We start from the raw sequence: 25221 nt of genomic DNA on the forward strand, positions 1-25221 counted from the left end.
ATTTATTAAGGTTTCTCTTCTCTCCTACTCTTCTTAGGACTTTTTTTAGGAATCATTTCTCACTTTGTCGATCCACTTGATTTTCATCATTCTTCTGTAGCGCCACATTTTGAGTGCTGTCATTTTCCATGTTTAACTTCCATAGAGAGCCTTAAGAGAAGAGAGCCTCCCATAAGCCTACTCCAGATGTAAATTATTATTGTTTCCTCACTTCCATGTTTAAAGTTACCGCTGAAAGTAGATTTTTCTTTTGGTGGATTTATTTTTTTGGCCGACGCTATTCTAATAATAACTTCTTTCTTGAATCTTCCATCGCTAGTTATTCTACTTCCTAAATAACAAAATAACTGGAAGAGGCATACGTATTCTATTTTTTGGGAAGCAGAATGACTAGCATTGGAAGAGGTAAGAAAGAAATTTTCAGCGGAATCTAAGCAGATTATCAGCACGATGGCGCAGGTAAAGAGATCTTTCCACAAAAATAGAAAGATACAGAAGAGTTAAAAACATGGAAAAGTATTTTTAATGGGCGTCATTCTTTCATGCACAGCAAACGTTATTCATGGAAAATTTAGGATGTAATTCGTTGTCTCAGGCGTGACTTTATGGAATTTAATTTACACAATGAAATGTAAAAACTTTGTAATTCAACATAAATTTAATACTGTACGTGGCTCGTCGAAACCTAGGGTAGTACAGCATTAAATTTATGAGGAATTACAAAGTTTTTACATGTCATCATGAAACTTTAGAACGAATGGAAATGAGCAGCCATAAAAATGGCAACTCCGCGAGAATAGCCATTAACAATTTATCCACACATTTTGTTTATTTATCCATCCAATGTAGCCATTAAATTTAGCAAGAGAAATAAAAAGTCATGCTAAAATTGAGGGAATAGTGTTTTTTTGACAGAGGCAATGTATTCAACTTTCTTGACTGTATGTTTGCCTGTCAGTGGAAACACGAATTCATGATGATAGGGCTTATTCGATCTCCAGGCCTCGTGGTTGTATCCGAGTAACCTTTTTACCGCTCTCCCTATCACCTTGGCAACGCGCGTCTTGTCATTTCAGGGAGGAAGTGGAGTCTAGTCGCCAAGGCAAATACCTACACATTCCTCCGCGGTTGCTTTCCTATTCGCGTGCGAACAGATTGATTCGTCCTCCTCAGTCACCCTGCGGGCAATATCGATCAAGGCATCGCACAATGCCAAGAAGGAGCACTCACGTGATCAGGCCCACGTACGAACAATAATCTTACAAGGGAAGCTACCCAAATGTCATCACCAGATCGCGTTCAATCAGTGCGCATATAAAATGAAATTTTAGGAGACATGCGTTTCTTCTCTATTGTCATGAAAGATAAATAGTTTAAGTCTATGCGTGTGTATCACTCTCATAAAATTCAATTGCTTCTACTATTTTCAGTTACGGTTAGGCTAGAGGTTATTGAGTCACCTCTAGCCTAACCGTTAGATTTTCCTTTGTTGAGAATAATTTACAGGAATATTTTATTTCCTCGACGTCTGTCAATGCAATAGGAGATTTAGTTTAGTTTAGAGAGAGATAGTAATTTAGTGTTTCGTATTTGTGAACCTTTCCAAGGGCTACCCATTCCTATTAAGTCTCCTTGATGGCCCCCTTGGAGTGAAGAGCAATCCTTTCCTTTTTGTTTTGTCTTTCCCTCTCCTTACCCAAAGTTGAGGTTGGTTTAGTTAAAGTTGGACTATATGATCACATTCGAAAGGTGAAGTAATATATGATTGTTTATCTATTCGATATTAATTTAATTGATAATTACTTTTGTTTTTTTTTGCTTTGGAACGTTGTTCCAAGGGCGGGGGAATGTTTGGTTGTGAATTTCCCAGACAAAGACGAGCCTCGCCACCTGTTGGCGATACCACGAATTGTCGGGTTTTCGTTTTGGTTTTGTTTTGTTTTGTCACTCCGAGAATGTGAGTGAATAGTGCAGCCGTCCAGAAAACTTCGCAAGCGCATGGTTGGAGAGCAACCCAAGGAGAAGGAGCCAAGTCGCGCCCCCGACGGGAACAGCAGCGGTGAGTGGTATGCCACCGGCCCGGCTCGACTTTGATTTTAACAATATACAGTCCACAATTATAATCACGCTCGGAAGTGATCATATGGTATAATATTGCAATCTTCCATCATCTATCAGCATCAACGCCTATAGGTACCTATATTCTTAATATCCTCCCATGTGAAGGTGCTATGTAGTATTTTTTAGTAATTAGAAAAAAAATCAAGGACGACTTTCGTTTATAATAGTGTAACTAACAAAATTGTTTGTTTTTAACACATCATAGCAAGGTACACATTCACAACAGAAATTACCCAAATGTCACCACGAACAAGCATTCAAACTTTGCAGTTAAAAAGAAAAAAAAATTTACGAGACGAGTGTTTTTTCTAAAGCGCCCAATGGCTTTAACTTACGAGATGCTATGGATCGAAAGTACGAGTAAAATACCTAGATTTATTCAACGAGTGATAAAAAATATTGCAATATTATCCCCACATGTTCTCCTTTTATTTGCAAGCAATGTGGTAAAGGAGGAGGAAAGATGGGGATTAACATCTCCGGTAAAAAAAAGTGGCTTACGTGCTATGAGGAGTGCAATTTTTCCTGAAAAATGCAACGTATATAACTGATGAGTGCTTCTGAAAGCAAGTAAGCTAGCATATGTGTTTTTAGTTCAGTAGTTAAATATGTAGCATAATACCTAGGTTCTTAAAATTGAATGCCCAAACGTCAGCAAAATAAATCAATAAATTGCATTAAAGAAAATTTGTTTCTTATATTGATAGCACCAGTTCTGTTGGAACATTGTATGATAGCAGTCGCGTAGCTACGGGGGGGGGGTTCCGGGTTATAAACCTCCCCCCCCCCTTGAGCCTTTAAAGCTTTTCTTCATCCAATTTATACACCTCATTTAAAAGAATACTCGTACCAAATCACTGTTATTGAGTCCACATAAAAAATCCCAAAGTTTTCAGGGAAGGCCCCCGGTCCCACTTGTCTTTGGGTGTTTGCCATACACCTTATTTTAAAAAGCTGCCCGGGTTTGATCTTAAATCAAGGAGAAAATATAACATGGCTTGTTTTATGTTCAATCTCTTTAAATATGGTAGCTCTCTGTACTTAAAGGATCTTTTTCTCCCCATTTGTAAACACACTAATGTTGTTACAAGACAAGACCCCTGTTTTTTGTATGCCCCACAGTTCCGCACAGCCACAGTTCAGAAATCATTTACTGCTGTTGCCTCAAGGCTGTGGAACGATTTGCCGAAACAAGTAAAAGACAGTGCATCACAGGAAATATTTGAGAAAAGGATTGTCACCCTGCACCTACTTTCTGGCTACCCAGGAACAATGATCGTGTAATTTAATAATCATTTATCTGCTCATTGATGTGATTAATATCTATTGTTGTGTTAGAAGTAGTAATCTAGGTCTTATTTCATTTGTTAAGCTAAATTTCCTTTTTTAAGGTTGTGTTATTTATTTCTTGGTATGTTTAATGTTCGTTTTTATGTTAGAAAAAGAAATTATTCTTTCACAGTTTTACTATGTTAATTCCAGTTTCCTATGTTAACTGTATCCCCCAAAACAGGTTCGATTGTGGTACCTACATCGATGGCTAAGTTCTAACACACGCATCTCATAATTTGGCTGAGATAGAAAAATTTGGCTTTAGTTCGAATCTCCAGCACAGAAATATTGCTCGCAATTTATGTACAGGTCATCTTCCATGATTCGCTGTTAGAGCTTAGGAATCACGGATAAAAATTGCATGAAAGAAATGACTAAGCGCGTTTCAAAATTTTGCGCCAATTTTTCCATTAATACCAAATTGACCAAATCTCGCGCAAATTTCACCAGGTTCTCTCTTTTTCTATGAAAGCCGCCATTGAAGTATACCTACTGGAGTCTTCTCACGCTGATTGCTTCCCATAGATAATTTATAGGTATTTTTCTCTATGATCCTTTACACTGAGGCTCTACCGAACCTGAGAACCCATAAGCAATCCATCATTGATACATCATGCTGTAGAAATATTTTGGCACAATGCGTGCATTCATGGAGGGCTCTCTCAGATCAGTGATCTAAATTAATTCCACAGTTCGCAGCTCTTATCGGACGAGAAACAAAATACCGGGGCCGTAAATCAGTTGGAGAGATTCAATAAGGAGCTCTGTTGACCGTTCGAATGGGGTGTCGGAATTCGGGGTGGATGGGGGTAAAGGGGTCTAGATGGTTCGGATTGGACGCTGAGGCGGATCCATTGAAATATTCTCGCATGCGCAGCGGAACGGAAGGAAATCATTCCTCGAAATCTTGTGTTAAGGAAAGTGGATGAATATATGTAAAGGAATCATTCAATACTATTGAGAGATTTCAGATTTAATCCCTTACATTTCGGATCTCGCTTCGTGGAACCCTTAATATGGCGGATCGCTTCCGCTCAACCGATCGCATTTTGTCTCCCCTTTTGACGTATTGTTATGTTTAAAAAGCATATGCTGTCAATAAAAAAATTTTAGAGAAATTAAAGAGAATCCCAAAATGAAATATACATCATATTTATAAAAATTACCTTCGAGGTACAATTTTCATGTTTTAAATAAAGACTACAGTTAGATAAAGACTACTACTATCACTGAATGCTTGTATGTATATGTTATATTTTATATCTTAATTGCATGTACAATATTTGTGTATACTTTGTACCTCATTGACTATGTTGTATTTTACAAATAACACGACTTTAGCTTTCACGCAGTAGGTTTTCGCAGGTTTTTCACGCCCCCCTTCTTGTGTGGGCGTTTTCCTGCAGTGGGTTTTTTCGCTGAAGGATGCTACACCCTTATTCTCATGTTTTTTCCCACAAACAGAAATCTTTTTTCCACAAAGTTTTCACATACAGTTGTTCATATTTTTGACATTTCACAAATATTGTATATTGTATATCCTTTGTATTGTAAACGTTTGTCTACTATTTTTTAATATGTTTGCATTGACGCTATGGAGGGGTTAGGTGGAAGATGGGACTTCTTAGTCTCAACCTCGCCCGAATAAAGGCATTTTATTATTATTATTACAGTTGATCTGGTTTTACTCCACTCATTTGGGAAATTTCAAGATGGTCGTGTGAGTAATATAAAAAAGTAATACGCAAGGCCTATCACCTGTTCTACAGCCTCCTTGTGGCGGATGAAAGGCTTTCTCTTTTTAATGTACCCTGAAGCTGTGCTTGCGGGAATAATCCTCCATTACCCCATGAGGTGACATATTTATTCAACTCTAAAATACTGGTATCACCGACTTCGATGATAATAAAACACTGATCAAACCACGGTCTTAGAATATGAGGTCTGGACACTCTCCGTTCAGACATGGTCATTTAATGAAGCCGTTTCCCGTTGAGGCCGGTAGGGGCGCCACCTATCCTGAAGGGCAAGTTTCCTTCGTATCTGTATACGATACTTCAGTAATTATGAACTAATTTACGGCAAAAATGAATATAAACACATCGACAGTGGTTACTAGTTAACAAGTTCATATGCACTTAACATCTTATAGCGAAAAATACCTAGAAATCGTTCTCATACGTGAGTATTAATCAAATGGAAGGCGTTGGATTTCAGCTTCGTCTGCTTCCATACCTTTGTAAAATCAGTTACAGCCATAACGAAAGATTGTCACCTTATGTAGTGAGGAAAGGTATTTTTAAGGAAATAATTATTTATAGCTATCTTGTGGTAAACGTTAATATAAGTTGTCATAGAAGCTACGTACCATTGCCTCTGAGCCCATCGGCATGTTTCAACGGCCTTATAAGAATATAGATGCTATTCCTTGCTTTCAAACACTATTAACAAATATAATATCATAAACGCAAACGGCTTCTTACCAAGGCCGAAGTGAAATACTTCTTATGAAGTCACGTATGTTAATGTTTTTAATCTCCTGAGTCTCGATCAAGTGATAATAATAATGGCAGGGCACAGCAAACCTAAAAAAATGATTCTATCCTAGGGACGTTTTGCGGGTATAGAATAGGCATATTTAATCGTTGAACAGGGTGAATAATTTCCGGAAGTACCATTATTACCGTTAAAGGCTATTTTATAACGATGCTTGCCTACTCACCAAAGGAATAATTTGAGATTTAAGGAAGTAAAATACCATATGAAAGATAAGAACGAAAGAGATTTTGCAAATAATTTCCGAATAAACTTCCACGAAAACAGTGCAATGGATATAATCCTAGGGATTTGCGGATATCTGATCACTTTCAGGTGCTGGCAAATCTGAAATATTATCTCTCGCCCAAAAATAAGATAAGTAGTACGACAGAAACCACAGGCTAATACTGCTAATACGCGGTAAATGTACTTTTCATGAGAGTTGCAAGCACCATCGATAACAGCTGCATTAAAAGAAATCATCGAAAGAGGTATTAAGAATGAAAACGATTCACATTTTTCCAACATATATAATGTACACACACATCAAATCTACATTTCCAGAATGATTACACAATGCTATTGAAACTGAGATTATTTATACAATCAATGCAAGGTAATGTCATGAAAAATAAATTTTAAATACTCACAATTTAACATTTCTATTAATTCTTTCTATTACTAATTTCTATTTCTAATTACTAATCATTCTAAGAGATTAAATTTAGTAGGAGAGAATGATGAATAGTTGATGAAAGCCGTCGCTCATCTTGCATTTTCTCAGTGTTACTTCATTCCTCCACTGTGAATGACATTGACCCCTGGAACAGCAGAACCTGTAATTTAAAATATGTATAAATTTTGGAGCTTTAGCACACCAAAAAAAGGAATCTTACAGCTATTCCATCGCTTCTCAGGGTCCTTGGGGACTCTAAAAAGCGAAATCCCCGAAGTCTTATGGCCATAACCAGTGGTGCAACGCGGTACCACACACGTCCACGGCATTTTCCTTTTTTCAGTAAATCCGCGATATATATCCACGAAATATTAAGGTAGAACAGTAAGGAAATAATGCAGAAAACTAACATACGAAAATAAATGAAATTTAAATCTTAATTAATTACAAAAAATCATCATTTCCACTCACCTGTAGCACGCACTCAACGATAAGGAAATGGACTTACCCGCTAATGCTTGCCCTCCAGAATACGTGGCGCCGCCCCGGCAAACGTGCGGCAGGTTGAGGAAACGACTTCAATAAAAGACCATGGGTTCCCAATGGAGTGGGATAGGAAGTGTCATGGGGCTGGGTCAAACCAATAAATATATCGTCATGGTAACTGCCCGCGGATAAATATTTATTAACAACCAGCATACTGCAACATGCTTCCATTTAATTATTCATTAACAATCGTAAAAATGTAATTAATGATATATCTTAAAATGATAGATTGGGGCAGAGCGATAGGGGTGAATATGACACGCGAAATGGCAAATACCTTCGATTTTGTGAGGTTACAAATTACTCATTTATCAACCAGTGTTTACATGGTTTATTTGCATAAAATCTGGGAAATATAGAACTCTAATTTACTTGTTATACATCATTGGGTGTATTGCACTGCCAACTGGAAATAAAAGTAGCTCTCATTATAATTGCGAATCAAATCACGGCATAAATTCATAAAATGCTCGTAGTCTTAATCGGGAATCCTATAGTAAATCTCTTTTTGAAAAATGCCTAACATAAATAAAAATCATCATTTTAATACAATTTTTCTGTTTCAGATTAAATACACCGGCCAACAAAAAAATTTTGTCTGAAAACTTTTTATTTTATTTTAATAGCTGATCTTTATAGGTTTTGATGTCCGAATCCAAACCTGGCCTTAGTTTTTTTGTATCACCCATAGTTTCCAAGCAGTATGTATTTAATATTCAGTCTAATACCCCTATACGGTATACAGGGAAATCAATGAAACACTGTGTTACATCATAAAATTGTTTGTACTTACTGTTCACAACATCGTGATAAAATTGTTTGTATTTACTACAGCGTGATAATACAGGGTTCACTTGTCAACTGAAATTGGTCTACATTTTCCTTCCATTTTTTCCTTGAAGCTTCTTGTGTAGCTATTTCTGCGATTAATCGCTTGCTGAACTTCTAGGTGAAGTACCAACAGTAATCCCCATTATCTTTGTTCATTAGACCTACTTTTTCAATTTTTTATAACTATGAAAAAGCTGTTAAATTCTAAAAATATTCCTTGATTTCATAAATTGAACTGTAAAATGTGAATACATGGTGGGTGATACAGCTTTTAAACCATCATATTTGGATTCAGCAACTTTAAAATCATAAGAATGAGGTATTTTCAGTAAAAAAGTTTTATCATTGTTGGCCTGTGTTATTATTGTGAATAGAGTCTATCATGCTGAAAATTTTAATATAAGAACGTAGTTACTAAAATAGACTGTATAAGCCTTATAACTGCAGAGAATAAAGGGTGATGACGAGAAAAATGTTTTTTGCATCTCATGATTCGTGGCATATATATTTTATTAAAAATAATGTTTTAAACCCGATTTTGGCTTCTGTACGGAGGTTTTTATTATATGGCAGCAAGACATGGAGTGTGGGACAAGATGAAAGAAAAAAATGGAGGGATTTGAGATGCAGTGCTATTTTCATAGGCTATAGCCAACTTAATCGGCACATCTTAATGTGCATATGAAATAATGGTAATTGGTAAAAAGTTAAGTAAACGAAAACCGGAGCCTATGGAAAACATTAATACGGGGCAAATATATTAGTCATGTACTGAGACATAAAGGGTTGGAAGGGATACTTCAAGAAAAGATGGTCGAGGAAAAGATGAAGTAACGAGGAAAATCGAGGTTGGAGTATTAGAAAAAATTTCCGCGCCATATTATTACTTGTACTTAATTTTTTCCAAAAAGTACGTTTTTTTGCGCGTAAAATCAAATTTCCCGACTTTTAGCGCTTGGTATTACCGTAGTTTTCGTTCCAATAACTTTGAATTTTGATATAAGAAAGCCAAATGTATTATTGACAATTTGCATAAAAAATTGTTTATACTACGAAAATTGATAGATTTGTTGTAAATAACTCAAATCTATGCTAAATCTTCGAAAGTAGATGCAGGGGCGGTTGGCCTGCTCGGCAATCGCCGAGGGCCCCGAGCTTAGGGGACCCCCATAACGCTCGCGTCTTTAGCCAAGCGTATGTGAAAGGTGTAATAAAAAAACTCATAATACTTGAGCCAAAGTTTTTTTGCTATTAAAAAATAATGCGTTTTCATTAGTAACACTTATTTACAACATTCTCAATGTATCAATATCAATATAAAAATAAATAAAATAAGGTGTCAGTAGATAAAAGAGAACCTGATGCTTTTTCGAAAGGATTATTTGAAAAGTTTATTTCGAAGGTTTAACGATTTTAGTGAAGTTTCAAGGAACAAATTCACAATATATACCATAGAACTGTAACACATTATTAAATTTTATAATCTGTGAATTTCTCGCTTTTCATATAATGTTTTCTTACGTAACTACGTAACTAGTTTTTAAGAACCAGAATAGGGTCAAAATTGATTTCCCAGGTAAATTTCTTGAAAATTTCCGGAGAAAGTTAGATGGGCCCATCGTCAGCCCCAGTCGAGGGCCCCCAATCACCCCTGACCGCCCCTGGATGGATGCTTTTCGCCAAACAGTCCATAGGAGTTGAAAACGGCAGAAGAAGGAGATGATATTTTTAGAACTTCGATCCAAATTTTGTAACAAAGGAAAATGTTGGTGGTCTAATTAATGCGTCTACCTTTGTGTGAATCATTAAGTTCAGCTCGCGTAAGAGGAAATCGTTACTGATGCAATGTATTTCATATTGAAAGCGGGAAGTGTGGAGTTGACGGAAAGTGATATGGACCACAATTCTGGGAATTATCTACTTTGCTAGATTTCGGAGCGATGAGTTAATCACACTGGAGAGCCAAAGGTCAGAAGGTCAACGTGTTATATTAAATATTTTTTGCTTGTATTTCATTAATTTGAAATAAAATAATTTTCTCTACGAAGTCTGTAAGGGCTCTAGTTTTATATGTAATTAATAAAAGTAAATTAAAAGTCATCGGAAATTTGCTAATATGTTCTAATTCCGCCAGATTTAGCCGGAAACAACTTTTTATATTCATTATTAAAGGTCGATCTTGAAAGGTTGAAATCTTACTGAGAGGATGAAAAATACAAATAAACTTATAAAAATATGTCGGGAGGATGATTAACGATGACGGGAATCAGCTTCTTTACAAAGAGGGGAGATTTGACTGTGGTTGAATTTTTCTAGAGCTTTTTTTTTTATAAATCTATTGGCTTCAGACCAAAAGAAAATCTCGGCAACATAATTGCAAATCCTAAATTTTTGGTGCAGTTACAAGTGATTTCACGATACTCGTTAGCTTTCACGATAAAGCTAAAGAGTTCCGTAGAATGCGGAAAAAATTGACCACATTAAACCTGTTGCATGCATGTTTATTTTATATTCATTCACTCACATTCATTCACAACTAGTGCTACTAACTCTACGATATCCATGACGATTGTTTACACTTGACTATCTTCGATTATACACGCAGTGGATGTGTAGCCAAGCCAATCTATTTAGTCCTGTCGTCGCAACAGGAGCAGCTCCTAATATCCACGACATGAGACACGTCATACAATTCCTTATGTTAGCATCGTCTCCAAGGAGATGCATATGCTTTTATTTAAACGTAGTAAATATGTACCTGCTAAGAGAGCAGTCAAATGTGGGCTTATTGAGTCAGTCCCTCATCTATCAAATCATTATAAATTATTTAAAATAATTAATTTGGGCTAATCATGACTAAATTGAATAAATTCAATGATAGAAAATCCTAATTTCAATTAAATTTGGTAAGATAAATGTCTCACACTAGGTGTATTAAAATTTAAAATTATGTAATGATGTCAAAGAGAAATAAATGCATTTTTTTTTATTTTTTGCGTCGAAACAAGAAGTGCTAATGCAATGTGGCGATTATTAAGGCCGTTTTACACGGGGCACGGAATTGCGCAGGTTAGAGCTGCATTGATTTCTAAAATGGCGTGGAATTGCGCGAATGCATGAACGAAATTAGAACAGGGGCTATTTTGCCGTCTCGCAGCCACGCATTCTCGCATGTGTTCTAGAAATTCATCACTTTATGTACACGACGCCATTTTGATTGCACCTCCGCACGTACGTCAGATTGTGCAATGCCGTGTACCGTATATTACGGCCTTTATTCATTTATAGCAACCGAGTGTAAATATTTTGAGTATGTCGCCATTACAATGCAGAAAATATTTTAAAAATTAATTTCTTTTTTTTCAATTCCATTCCAAAACTTTCCAGTTTAATTCGTTTAATATGAAATAACCATTTAGCTATATTTACTACGCTTGAGTAAAACCACTATTTAAAGCACTACTGGTAACTTTCTGCCCATCTTAACTGAAGTGCGCTTACATTTCAGAGTCAAATGTGGGCTTATTGAGTCAGTCCCTCATCTACCAAATCAACTTAAATGATTTTAAATAACTAATCTGGGCTAATAATGACTAAAGTGAATAAGTTCAAAGATAGGAAAACCTAATGCCAATTAAAGTTGGTAAGATAAATGTCTCCAAAACCGGATTTTCGATTGTCTTAGCCTAGTCATTTTAGCCTCTGCGGGTAAAAATATGTTCTCCGCCTTGGGCAATTAAAAATTGTTTTCGGAGATATTTACCAACTAACTTTAACTGGCTTTTGAATTTCTTGTTTACTAAGTTATTTAAACGAGTTTTTCTCATTTTTCATGGTAATAGCTGATAGCATTTCATCGTCAAACTACCGCGTAAGCCACCTCGATTGGAATGTGGAGGGGAGTGATAGGACACGAGCCATTTACAAATAAAATGTAAATTCTCTAACGGAATTTCGCCTTGCATTTATTTTAGTTTTTTATTGTTCAGGGGAAAACGAATTTCCATTGTATGGGATCGCTTTAGACTTGACTAGGCGGAAATGCGATACATCCATGATGAAATCTAAACTACAAATGATAATTTAAACTCTGTAATATATAACTCCACTAACGACCATAAAACTACTGAAGGACTTTGACACTAAAAAGAACTATCTAAACCATAGACGGTAGAGGAGTTTTATATATAAGGGTGTAAATTACCATTTGTAGTTTATATTTTATCAGGGACGATTTCCCATATCCATCCGTTCGGCAAAACATCTCTCTTAATTTATCGTTACTGTCGGACCTGGAAATATAGTGGGTCTCTAGTATTATGTTCTCCGTGTCGCTCTTAAAGATATCCATTCTCAATTGTTCAAGCTATCTAAGCCTAGCGCGCAGCCTCCGAATCTCAGGCGGCTTCCACCCTAATTCGCTTAACATGCGTTACACTTTCTTTACGCCCATATCACTTTTTGACGAATCCCGCAGCTTTTCCAAGTATTTTATTGAGTTAACGGCATTGAGTATGGCTTTCATTTCAGTGGTGGACGACATTACGAAGGCTGACCCCTCGTCCACTGGGACATTCAAAGCGTGCTCCTGCGCTGTGTAAATTCGACCGTGGCAAATTTTCTACCCTATGGACCAAACGATTCAATTTCTCAGGAAGGAGAAGCATTTCCCATCCAATCGATGGTACGGACAAAGGTGCATCGCTTGAATGGAATCCCAAAATTATGGTTTCTTAAACAATCTAGCCATTGTGTAAGATCAAATTACAGGCATAAATTTCGTGACCTTTGAAACCCCACCTACGCCACAAAATAGGGCAATGTTATGTATTTCTCCATCACTCAAATAGTAGGGCCTTCTTCGATTTTTACTGATTTACTCAATGTGGATACGAATGAATTTATCTCGAGTCAAATTATTTAGTGAACGCGTAATTTAACGAAATCAATTTAACACTACCTATTACGAGGCAGACTATTATATGAAGGGACTTAAACCATAAAGGACAGATATGGATTGGAATAGTTATACAGATGCTGAGCGCAGGACTGACTTCCCTCCGAATTGAGGCAATAATTGAAATTACTTCCTAGGGAAGTTATCTACTTATGTATTAAATATAAAAGAGAGCAAAAAAGAAACCAAAGAAATGGCCTACATGACCATGGTTTGACCTGTACTTGAATATGCAACTTCGGTGTGGGATCCCTACTGTAAAAATGAATCTGCTAAGCTTGAAAAAGTTTAGCGAAAGGTAGACAGGTACACTATAGGGAATCATTGAAGGGGGAAAGTGTATCAGCCATGCTAGGGAGCTTAGGATGGAAACCTCTAAAAGTGAGAAGAACCATAAATAGGCTATGCGGGGTGTACAAAGCCTTTACAAATGAGCGGGGTTGGAAAGAAATAGGCCTGAAGCTGGACTCACCCTGCGACATAGGAAGGAAAGATCATAAATTCAAAATTAAGATAAAAAAACAGAAAACAGGTATTTTGAAAAAATCCTTCGTACATAGGGGGAATAAAGGAGTGGAACGACCTACCTGAAGTTATTTTTAAGACTTTCCCTGCAAATGCGAGCATTTTTAGGAAGAAGTGTGCATCACTCATTGATTAATTACTTAGTGGTTTAAAAGGGAGAGTGTGAAATTGGGTGAATGTTCATTTTTTCGTTGTATTATATTATAATTAATGTATTTAATGGATTGTTTGAAATTGGTTTATTGGGACAATGTTGAATTCTTAGTTATATGAGATTAAAATTAGTTTTTTATTTTTAGCATGGGTGTCTATTCTGTTTCTAAACTTTGTATTAGATAGATAGAAACTTGGTGCTGCCACTAGGCAATAGCCTACTTATAGAAATGTATAATAATAATAATAATAATTAATTTTAATGCTAATCCGACGGTATAATTAAAGGGAAAACACATCTGAAAACAAATTAGATGACTAGCCTAATGTGTATTCATAGTCAAAGCCGGTAAAAGGTTTTTTTTACTTCAAATTCAGCCATTGTAGTCCCTCGACTACTCGAGATAGGGTTGAAAAAAATTTGTTTCTTTCTTGTAGCAATTAAGATTCACGACATTATGTATTATATTTCTCACTCTATTCAATGTTAAATTTTTGTCACTATCGTATTTTGAATAATTTGAGCAAAACAAAGACTCCTGTCTCGAATGGACATTGGCAGCGTGAAAGTTTTAAACTCTGAAATAAAAAACTGGTACTCGACATGGCAAAAAGACATGTTTTTTATGCTCGACCAGATCTGCGCCGGAGAAAGATATATGAAAATTGGTCGTGGGCTCTTCTGAAGAAGGTAAGCGAGTAAATTTCAAGCAATGTTAAAGTGATTCCAAGTAAAAGGCTCATTTCCAACGCCTTTCGTATGAATACTTCTTCTCACTAAAATAATCGCGCTAATTGAGACTTGGGCTCTACATTTCGGTCTCATTAGAGGTGGTACATCATTTGCTAATAAGCGCTTATTTACGATAAAATTAAGATGTCTTCTCATGAAGGCTAAAGAAAGAAAAGAAAAATTATCTTTTCAGCTAGTAAATGCGTCAATAAGATTCATTCAAAGAGGCATTACTGCCGATATGATCTATCTAGCGATTTGATCGATGGATTTTTCTTCCTCATAGGAAAATGCACAAACATCGCTGGCACATTAATTGCTTATGCTTGTTTTCGCTAATAGTAGAACCCGTCCGCCTTTGTGACGGTACGGGATTCCTCGTCCCCTCCCTTCCTTCCCTATCCACTCCCAGGAGGCGTCGTCGGGCTCCTGTCGCGGCGGCGCCTCCTTCCTTGTTCCTTCCCGTCCTTCCCATTCTGGGTGCAGAGGAGAAAAGCTCGCGCTTATAGACCCTGCCTTAGGAGTGTAACCTTGCGAGCCCGCCCTGGAGTCTCGTTTCCACTGCCGATATGATCTAACGATTTGATCGTTGGATTATTCTTCCTCATAGAATGATCCTCCAAAATGGTTACAGCATTAATAGCTTTGCTTGATTTCGCTATTTAGTTGGGCCCTCTCCGCTTCTATAGCGTTGAGGTGTTTTCCCCGTCCCGTCCCTTCCGAACCTATCCTTATCCAGAGGAGTCGACGGGCTCCTATCGCGGCGGCCCCTTTTCCCTTCCCATTTCCACTCCCCTCCCCGGCTGATCGGGCGTATAAGCCACGGGCTTGGTTCCCGGCCCCGGTGTGTTGTATCCTCGAAGGGCTCCCCTGAGACCTCATTCTCTGCCGATATGACCAGACTGAGGGTACGAGTACGACAGATACCGAGTAGGCTCAGTCATCGAATACAATATATTTGTAATATTGCCTCATTCAAATATTGGAGATTCGTTTTCATGTAGGATCCTAAAATTTAGCTATTACATGCAATGATATTATTGGATGTGCGCGCTGGAACGCGCCTGTCGGCGGCAAGGCATTTTTATGCGCATTTGTTAACGCGCACATTCCAAAATTAAGCTTTCACTTCATCCGTCTCATTTTGCCCTTCATGTTGACATTTGGACCTCAACATTGACATTTTAAATTATGAGATTATATTCCAAATTAAGCGGGTATAGCCGATATTTATTCAACTAAGGAGCGTAACAATTAGGCACTGGTCAGTGGAATAATTATTGTTGTAATTATGGGAAGCGAATAAATTACCTACTCTCGAATAATGCATAAAAGATTAATATAAATTCGCGCATACGTTTTTTCACTGTTAATGAGTTCCTGCTTGCCTTAAACTTTAGCGTGAGTGGTTCCCCGTGGTAATTATAGCTGATGGTTATTAGGGTTGTTTGTTTTTAATTTTTAAAATTATTCGGAGAAATTAAATCTACCTTCAATATGATTAAACTTCCTTATTCCTCGCTCAAATAATGCGTCAATCACAAATGTAATTTTGTTTTTTCCTTTTCCTCAAACTTGTAATCCGATTTTTGAATTAAATGGGGGCTTACCACTAAATTAACGTCGAAAATAAATGCGTTAAACAATGAGTTTTATTTTAATCTAACGATATGACGGTTCTTGTCATAATTTCAAATAACATCAAATATCTCAGAGATGTTTCCGAGACAATTCATGAGAAATAATGATTTCAAACTCGCAGATAATTCGTCGTCTGAGTGGTCAAATATGAACCCGGCAAAATATTCTTTATTCGCCACAGTTTTCATATTATTCTTGTCCATTTTCCGGGTACTTATGTGACCATTCACACTTATCGCTGGGATATCTACATGTTTATGAGATCATAATGCCTCTGAGATATTTCATACCCTGCAGGATGTAATACTTATTTAAGTAGTATGCCTAAATTCATCGCAGCAATAAATATAGTGTGAATATCCTAAGCACAGAAAATAGAAAAGAAAAATTAATATTAGCAGAAATATTTTTCTCCTAATCTGCGCGATTTAGCCTTTTCACAATGCAAAAAAGTTATTGAATTATTGAAAAAATTTATGATATCAGCTTTGAAAACGTGGCCTTGTCAGCAACACTGGGTGGTAATGTAATTCCTTCGATTATTTTAGTTCAAATTGTCATTATTTTTCATAAATAAGCAGTTAAACCAAGAATGTAACGTAAATGATGAATTTAAAAATATGTTTACCGTAGAAATAATGAAATTTTACAGTAAAAAATATGAAACTACTTCATTTTTACACTAATTTTTACGGACTTGCTGAATTTCTGCAATAACGCTAACGCAACGTAGCCATTTTTAGGGGGAAAACTGTGCTGAAGAGACAATTTTGAAGTGTAGCTTACTGGGTAGTTATTAAAAGCTAGGGAGGGAGTTGCAGTAATGTCATGATCTTTTCAAATACCTTTTCTGATTGAATAACAAGATTGGCTTACTTTACTGGATTATTTTTTCGACCTTGGAAAGAAACGACGACCTTTACGAAACATGTCGTAGCCTGAGATGCACAGACGCGGGAGCGAACCTGAAAGCAGCGAATCATATTTTTTCGACCTTTGGCATTCAAATTCTGATGCGACATTTCCCAAAGTTCTTTTAATTTTAGATGCAATAGTAATATTATCGATATTCTGATGCGTTCAAATTCTGATGCGAGACATTTCCCAAAGTTCTTTCAATTTTAAATGAAATAGTACGATTATCAATATTCCTCAATATTTAGGCAAAAATTCAGTCGGTACCGTTTACATGGTTGGAAATGAAGTATCTTCATTATTATCATCGTCATGTTTGATTACTCCGTTCTTATTGTACGCAGGTGTTTTTCTCACAGCTTATTTAAAAATAAGTTTTTTTACGTCTTCAGGCAATATTATACTTTATCTTTATCTTTAATATATTAGATCATCTGAGTGTCGATCCCGACCAGCCGGTGGCTGACCTATGGCGCAGTGTAGCGAACCAGATCCAAGAGGCCGCCTGTGAGGTCCTTGGGCGAACGAAACCAGGAACACGCTTTATCGATAAGCAGGTATGGTGGTGGAATGAAGACGTGCAACGCATCGTCAAAGAAAAGAAGATGGCCTTCAAGAAGTGGCGCGAGACAAACCATATTGTGGACTATGAACAATACCGCACAAAGAAATCTGCCGCGAAGCGAGCAGTTGCTAAAGCAAAGACAGCACACTACGACCAGCTGTACGCCAACTTAGATACACCTGGAGGTGAAAATAAGATCTACCGCCTTGCCAACTCCCGACATCGAGCAACTCAGGATTTTAGCCAGGTCAAATGCATCAAAAACGACGATCACCAGATACTACGAGACCCACCTGCCATCCTTCGGCGCTGGAGAGAACACTTCTCGGCCATCTGTAACACAGAATTTCCCCACCCATCGATCATTAGCGCGGACCCTATATCCGGACCTGTGCAACACATCAGTGAAGCTGAGGTAGCCGCCGCTATCAAGGAGATGAAGAATGGAAAGGCAACGGGCCCTGACGACATTCCAGCGGAAGTGTGGAAGCTACTTGGCCGCAACGGCGTTGTCATCCTCGCCGAGTTATTTAACAACATCATCGTTGACAACGAAGTTCCCGACTCCTGGCGGACCAGCATAACTGTGCCCATCTGGAAGGGTAAAGGCGACGTCGCAGAATGCTCTAACTACCGCCCGATCCGGCTTTTATGCCACGCCATGAAAATATTCGAAAGAGTGATTGATGCTAGGCTCAGACACATTGTTCACATCACACCCAACCAGTGTGGATTTGTAAAGGGGACTGGCACAACAGATGCAATACACGCAGCTAGACTGCTCTTGGAGAGGCACCGAGAGAAGAACAAGCCAGTGCATATGTCTTTCCTTGATCTGGAGAAGGCCTTCGATCGCGTGCCACACGACCTTATCTGGCATGCCCTCAGATCTCACGACGTCCCTGAAGTCTACGTGTCATGGGTGAAGCTTCTCTACACCAACGTCACCAGCTCCGTCCGTTGCCCATCAGGAATATCACCGCCTTTCCCAATCACTGTTGGCGTCCACCAAGGATCGGCCCTCTCTCCGCTCCTTTTCATCCTGTGCATGGACACAATCACGGCCTGTCTCCAAGAATCGCATCCTTGGTCACTACTGTTCGCCGATGATGTCTTCCTTGCCAGCACCACCAGACCCGAATTACAGCAGCGAACTCTACTATGGAAGGTACGACTCGACAACTATGGGTTGCGATTAAACATCAAGAAGACTGAGTACATGGAGTGTGGGCCTCAAACCGATGGCACGATCAGCATCGACGGCGACGACCTTGAAAAGGTCGAGAAGTTTAAATATTTGGGCTCTGTCATCAGCAACGATGGAAGCACAACCGCCAACACACGAGCTCGAATCAATGCAACATGGCTGAAATGGCGCCAAGTGACTGGCGTATTGTGCGACCGTCGAATGCCTGAACGATTCAGGGCCAAAGTATACAAGACCGTAGTCCGCCCAGTGGCCCTATATGGAGCAGAATGTTGGCCAGCCACAGCAAATCAAGAACAGGCCATGCATGTCATGGAAATGAGGATGCTGCGATGGATCCTAGGCATCTCCCGCCTGGATCACATCAGGAATGAAGACATTCGGAAAAGAATGGGAGTTGCATCGATCACAGACAAGATGCGGGAGGCTCGACTGCGGTGGTATGGGCATGTGGTGCGTAGTGATGAGAACTCCGTGGCCAAAACAGCAATGCGGCTGAGTACTGAAGGACGCCGACCACGAGGACGACCAAAGATGCGCTGGCTCGACAAAATTAAGGCGGACATGAAGACCATCAACGCCACGTCAGTAGACGCCCTGGATCGAGCCAAGTGGAGAAGGCTTTGCAGAAAAGCGGACCCTGCAATAGCGCGGGACAAACGCTAGGAAGAAGAAGAAGAGGCAATATTATACTTTCCCCACGCTGTCTCATAAAGCTGCAAATACCTAAGTAAAAAATAGGTTTCTGATTAGCAAACGGCTGAACGCCTTTGAGAAGTATGGCGGCTGATATTTCGGCAGCTGCTAACCCCTGGTTTTTCAATACTTTGATGGCCTTTTAATTTGCTTGGTAAAATGATATCTTAGCATTGACACTGACAGTGTAACAGTTTTCTCTGTCACTTGCAAAGAGATTTAAGAGCTTTATTTTATGAAATTTCGAGCAGAAAACTATGTTTTCATGAAATCTTCATGTGGTCCAGCTAACCTCCTCGGCCTATGCCCTTGCCACTAAGTGAATATAGCTTTGTTTCTCGTTTAGGGCGAATAAAATATAGAATCATATTATACAATATTTCCGGAAAAGTTTCCGAAAAATAATTTAGGCAAATTTTTAATTTACTCATTTTAAAGATACCAAAATCCGCAAAAAGGCTTTTAATACTGTCTTTGTCAAAAATGTAACTATAAGATATTATAATTCGGGAAAACGCAAAAACAGAAAATAACAGTTTGACAATAAAATTAACAGTAAGTATGACATGTGATAGTGAGTGACAGATAGACAGTGAGACAAGAGAGAGGGTATGTCACGTGATCTTTAGAGGAAGAGATGAATATTTTTGGGATACGTTCACGCTGAAAAATTGTAAGCCGAAATTTTGGAAGTGAAGAGGGCAACTATTGTTGCGTGCCACAAGGAGGGACATGAAGGGGAAATATAGGTAGGTCATTTAAACAGAATGCACCACTCCACATCTATGGAGTTCCTCATGCATATGTTTTGAATAATTTTCTATAGCATAGGATACCTATGAACTCATTTTCCGCACCTAGTCCTAAACTTGTTTCGCGAATGCTTTGAGTGTCACTTTTCTTTTCGGTAGGCTGTGTACTCTTGACTACACCTTAATGACTAAAAATAAACCGGTTGATAAATATTATTTAAATAAATTAATAGCCCTAAAAAGAGGAAAGTATTTGCTATTCCATATGTCATCTTTACCACTTTCCCTCTGTATAGACTAAGCATCGAAAGATATATTTTGATTTATTTATTTCTAAATTAAAAATTAAATTACAACATGATAAAGTATATTATGTATTGCAGGTAATAAATATTCAATGACAGACTTGACTATTTATGAGAACCTAATTATTGATTTTACCAGTGCTTCATCATCTTTGCTTTCAAACAGTTGAAAGGAATATTTAAAAAGTAAGAAATCATAATTTTTAGCCTGTAATTTCATGGGTAGTATTTTTCTCGTCAAAAAAACATTAATTTTGCAAATAAAATACGTTAAAAGACATTTATAGTAAACTTTCGTATAATTACAGTCCAGCCGGCGAGAGTTGTCCGATGGCACTTTAAAAGGATGGGCGGAGAATCCTCTGCCAATATGGTTTGCAACCAATCGCTGTCCCCAAAATGCACCTCACACCCTTGCTTAGTCATACAACGTTGTCAAATGCATATGAGGCACTGAAACAAGCCTGAACCACCAAAACAAGCCTTTTCTGCGAATCGCCAAAACAAAGGATTCTTCCTTAAGCCTGAATCACACGATCATTTTTTTTCGTCGCGAAAGTGATCACTATCGTGATCACTGCGCAAAATGATCGTCGGCGGCAATTGTTTTTGAGGATTCCCATCGCTATTTTTCATCACTCGTCCAGTCGCTTTTTCCGTCGCTAAAACCGTCACTAAAACCCCATATCAGCCAATCGGAACGCATTCCCCTATGGAGCGATTGCAGCGCAACGTTTGACAATTGTGGGAACGACATAAATAAACAAACATGCTATTTAATTTCGTGATGTGGGTCCTGTGACAACGAGCTGTGATATTGGAAATGATGCGAAAAGCGACGGCGGGAGTGACCGTGTGATTCAGAAAAATGATCACTAGAGCGATTGCTTTTCGCGACGGGAAAAGTCATCTCGATAGTGATCACTTTCGCGACGAAAAAAAATGATCGTGTGATTCAGGCTTTAGGATCCTTCACGCTCGACGTCCCTTCTGGCTGTTTTCTTCACGGAACCCTTTTGTTTACATGTGATGTGGGCTTTTCCCTCTCTTACCAGGCAACCTTGCCCCCTACCCCTTCTAGCTGTCAACGGACAACACTCGGCGGCCGGACTTTAATGAGAACCATTCAACAATTACTATTCGATTTTTCCCCCTAATCATATAATATATAAATGTTTTGGGTAAGTACGCTAGGCTCAATGACCAAGAGGATCGCAGGTTTGAATTCCGGACGGACAACGGCACGCAAAAATCCTCGTCATGCTTAGGGAATATAACCTATTGCGCGATATTCGCCCAGCGTCGTGTCGTGGTTTGGTGGGATCTCTGTATCCACCTAAGCCTAGCAACCTGCCGGCCAAAAGATGCAGTCGATTAATGATTAATATTTTTTAGCACTTTTTAATTGTGTACTTATCAATTTCTTAGTAATTTTCCACACTTTAATGGAGCAGCATTTACTCTGGTTTCATTAAGGAGTGGACAATCACGACATAAATGGTTTTCTTCCATTCGTTCAATTGTATTATGCTCAACTATGTGGAAGTTAATACTCGAAAATGAAAAGGAGACTTCGTTGTTTTCCACTAATTTATATTGTCCGTACGACATGTTTCGAACCATAGAGGTAATTATCAAGTACCTCTTTTAATTACTTGATAATGACCTCTATGGTTCGAAGCATGTCGTACGGACAAAATAAATTAGTGAAAAACAACGAAGTCTCCTTTTCATTTTTTCTTCGTCAATTAAGAAAAATCATCAATTAAGAAAAACTCAATAGGACAAAACCTGAGTCGATTTTTTTATTCAAAAATAATTTTACGAATGATTTCTAAAGGATTAAATATGGCGATTAAAGCTTCCACACGTTGCTCAATACATTCCGTGGATCGTTTTGGAATCGAGTAAATCCATAAATTTCCATTTTTCTTTAAATCGAGGGCCAACACCTAGTCTAATGAATCTTTCAGCACGTGAAGGCGAGTATAAATCAGTAAGAGAGTACGGTGCGGTTTTCCATGCAGATAAACATCTGCAGTGGACGTGTCCATGGCGACGACAAGAGGGGGCGCGTCTTCCGAAATAACTTCCCTTCAATCCCTGCCTGCATTTATGGAAACTGCTGCCAAAAAAGGTCCCGATCGCCAAAATATCCCTCTTTTTTCCACTAGAATGCCCCCGGACTTTAAAAAAAATCATGCATCTACCGATCGAGTTTGTGCGTAGTCGTGCCAAGGTTCCGTGAAAATTTTTCGACATCCGTTGAAATAGGAGGATATGGCCATTTTTTATGGCTCTACCGATTCCGGAGCTAAATCATAATAAAAGAGAAAAGTTTTTGAAAGGCCGAGTTTTGATGCGAGGAGTGAATGCCTCCCTCTATGAATAGGTTCCGAAATTTCATTTCCTTACGGCGGCGATGAAAGGAATACTGGAATGGCTGCCCTCGACCGCATGTGTGGGAAGCAGCATCCCTGTTATTCGGAAGCACCACGTGAAACATTTAACTTTGTACGTAGTCACGCCCACAGTTGTAGAGTTATTCGCTTTTATTTTCCCTTTTTGTCAAGATATTCCATCGCTTAATTAATTAAATTGAAAGCTCTTTTTTTTTTAAATTTCGATGAAATGCTTTAGCTATAATTACGAGACCCAACGAGATGATTTTAATTATCTGTGAGGCCATGACTTTTAAGGTTTTCTCGAGTCTCATAATTGGTTGGTCATTTAGTTTTTTATTCTTATTGTAAAAAAATCCTTGTTCATTTGTTATTTTGTCGAGACTATTTAGCAGACTGTTTTACGATTGTTCATCGACAGATACTCATACAGGCGCGTTATATTTTCCTCATTATCGTCGTCACTGATCAACAATCCTCAGAATGGTTTGACGCAGCTCTCCACTCAATTCTCCTATCAGATAATCTATTTACACCCACGTATTTATTCTCCAATACATCCATCTTTCGCTGTTCCATATATTTCATTCGACGTCTTCCTTTTCCGTTCTTGCCATCCACTTGTCCCTCGACGATTGTCTTCATCAGGCAATCATGTTTTAAGATATGGCCTATAAGGTTGTTTCGTTTTCTTATCAAGGTTTTCATGAGGCTTCTCTTCTCTCCTACTCTTCTTAGGACTTCTTCAGTACTAACTCGGTCATTCATCTGTTGCACCACATTTCGAAGGCCTCTATCCTTGCTTTCTCCGCTGCTGTCATTGTCCATTAGCGTAGGCCGAAAAAACTCTTTTTTTATTTCTAATTTGTATCTTTAGGGCCTTTACGCGACCGGAATATTTCAACGAATTCTCTTATTTTTTTCGTTTTTATTTTCCATAGAAATCGCATTTTTTTCCGCACTATTACAACTTCGCCTATGCCTCACTTCCGTGGCTATCTCTTCTACCGCATACAATTGATCGCTATTCAACGCTGGCCAATATAGATGAATTTTACTTTCTCTATTTCCAACGGTCACTGTCACAGCTTATCCTCTCGAATGCTTTTGACCAGTGGCGGATGTATGGTTTGGGCCTCAGGGGCGATAGTCATTTGTCATCACATTCCCCGACTCGGCCGAAACTAACTGCAGATAAAATCGGCATAAAACGACCAGCTGCATTTCCGCTGTATTATTTTCCAATTGACTTTTTATTTTTAATCAAATAATAAGCATTGAATCTCTTTCTTTACGTCAAAGGATATCCAGAATTATTGGGATGGACCTACAGGCATTGGATGGTGAGGCAGTGCGTATGTCGAGCGAAATCTAACATCGTAGTCTGCTGTGCTAATATTAGTGTACTATTGGTTGCCTCCAGTGAGAACTTAGAGCGCCATAAAATTGCCAAGGTGCCTCATACAATTTTTGATTGGAGTGAGTTTAAGGGCGGCAAGGACATATGATGTTCGAATTGATTTTGTAATACCCTATGGAGGTTTTGGTGGTTTTTATCTTGGAATATTTCTTATTTGAAGCGGATTGCTTATTAAAGTACTTACTTATTTATATTAAAAATGACCAGATTAATCCGAGATGTGTTCTAAAACTTTTGAAAGTGACTGTACGCACTTTATGATATTAGCAATGACCATATTCCTCCGAGCGGAGTGCTGCACACGTAGTATCTGGTATACTGAGTGTTTTTTTGATGAAGGAATAAACTTATAATCACATCCAAAGAGTTGAAGAACATCCAGAATTTTTGGAATGGGTCTCGCTTCTTCTGGGCCCTTTTCTCCGCAGAGTCCCCCCCCCCCACCGTTTCCCCTCCCCATCGTCGCTTTGGTCCAAACCCAGATGATCCTTTACCTTTGCTTTGGCCCCCATGCAGAAGATAGATTTTGACTGCGTCATACCGCACACTCGTTCAACATGGTCACGCCGAAGGCGCGTTCCGTAGCTGTACCGGTGATCTTGACAATCACTCTAATCAGCCAATTAAAAATACCTTACTTTTTAGCGCAATTTTTATGCTTCCAGTGTAGTATTACGTTTATTGTAACAAGAGACTTGATTCACAGCATTGATAATACTAATGAATACTATGAAAATTCACGAAAATGGCATTTCTAGTTTATTAAAAATCATACAAATGTATTTTTTGTACTTGCGTTTGCCAACATTTTAGGAAACATTTTTATTTTTGTTATATTATTGTTTTTTATTTTAAACGTATTATTTCTCTCTTATTTTTTCCAAGAGTAATTTAGTCATTTTTCGA

This window comes from Ischnura elegans, chromosome 10 (genome assembly GCF_921293095.1).
Source record: "Ischnura elegans chromosome 10, ioIscEleg1.1, whole genome shotgun sequence".
Lineage (NCBI taxonomy): Eukaryota > Metazoa > Arthropoda > Insecta > Odonata > Coenagrionidae > Ischnura > Ischnura elegans.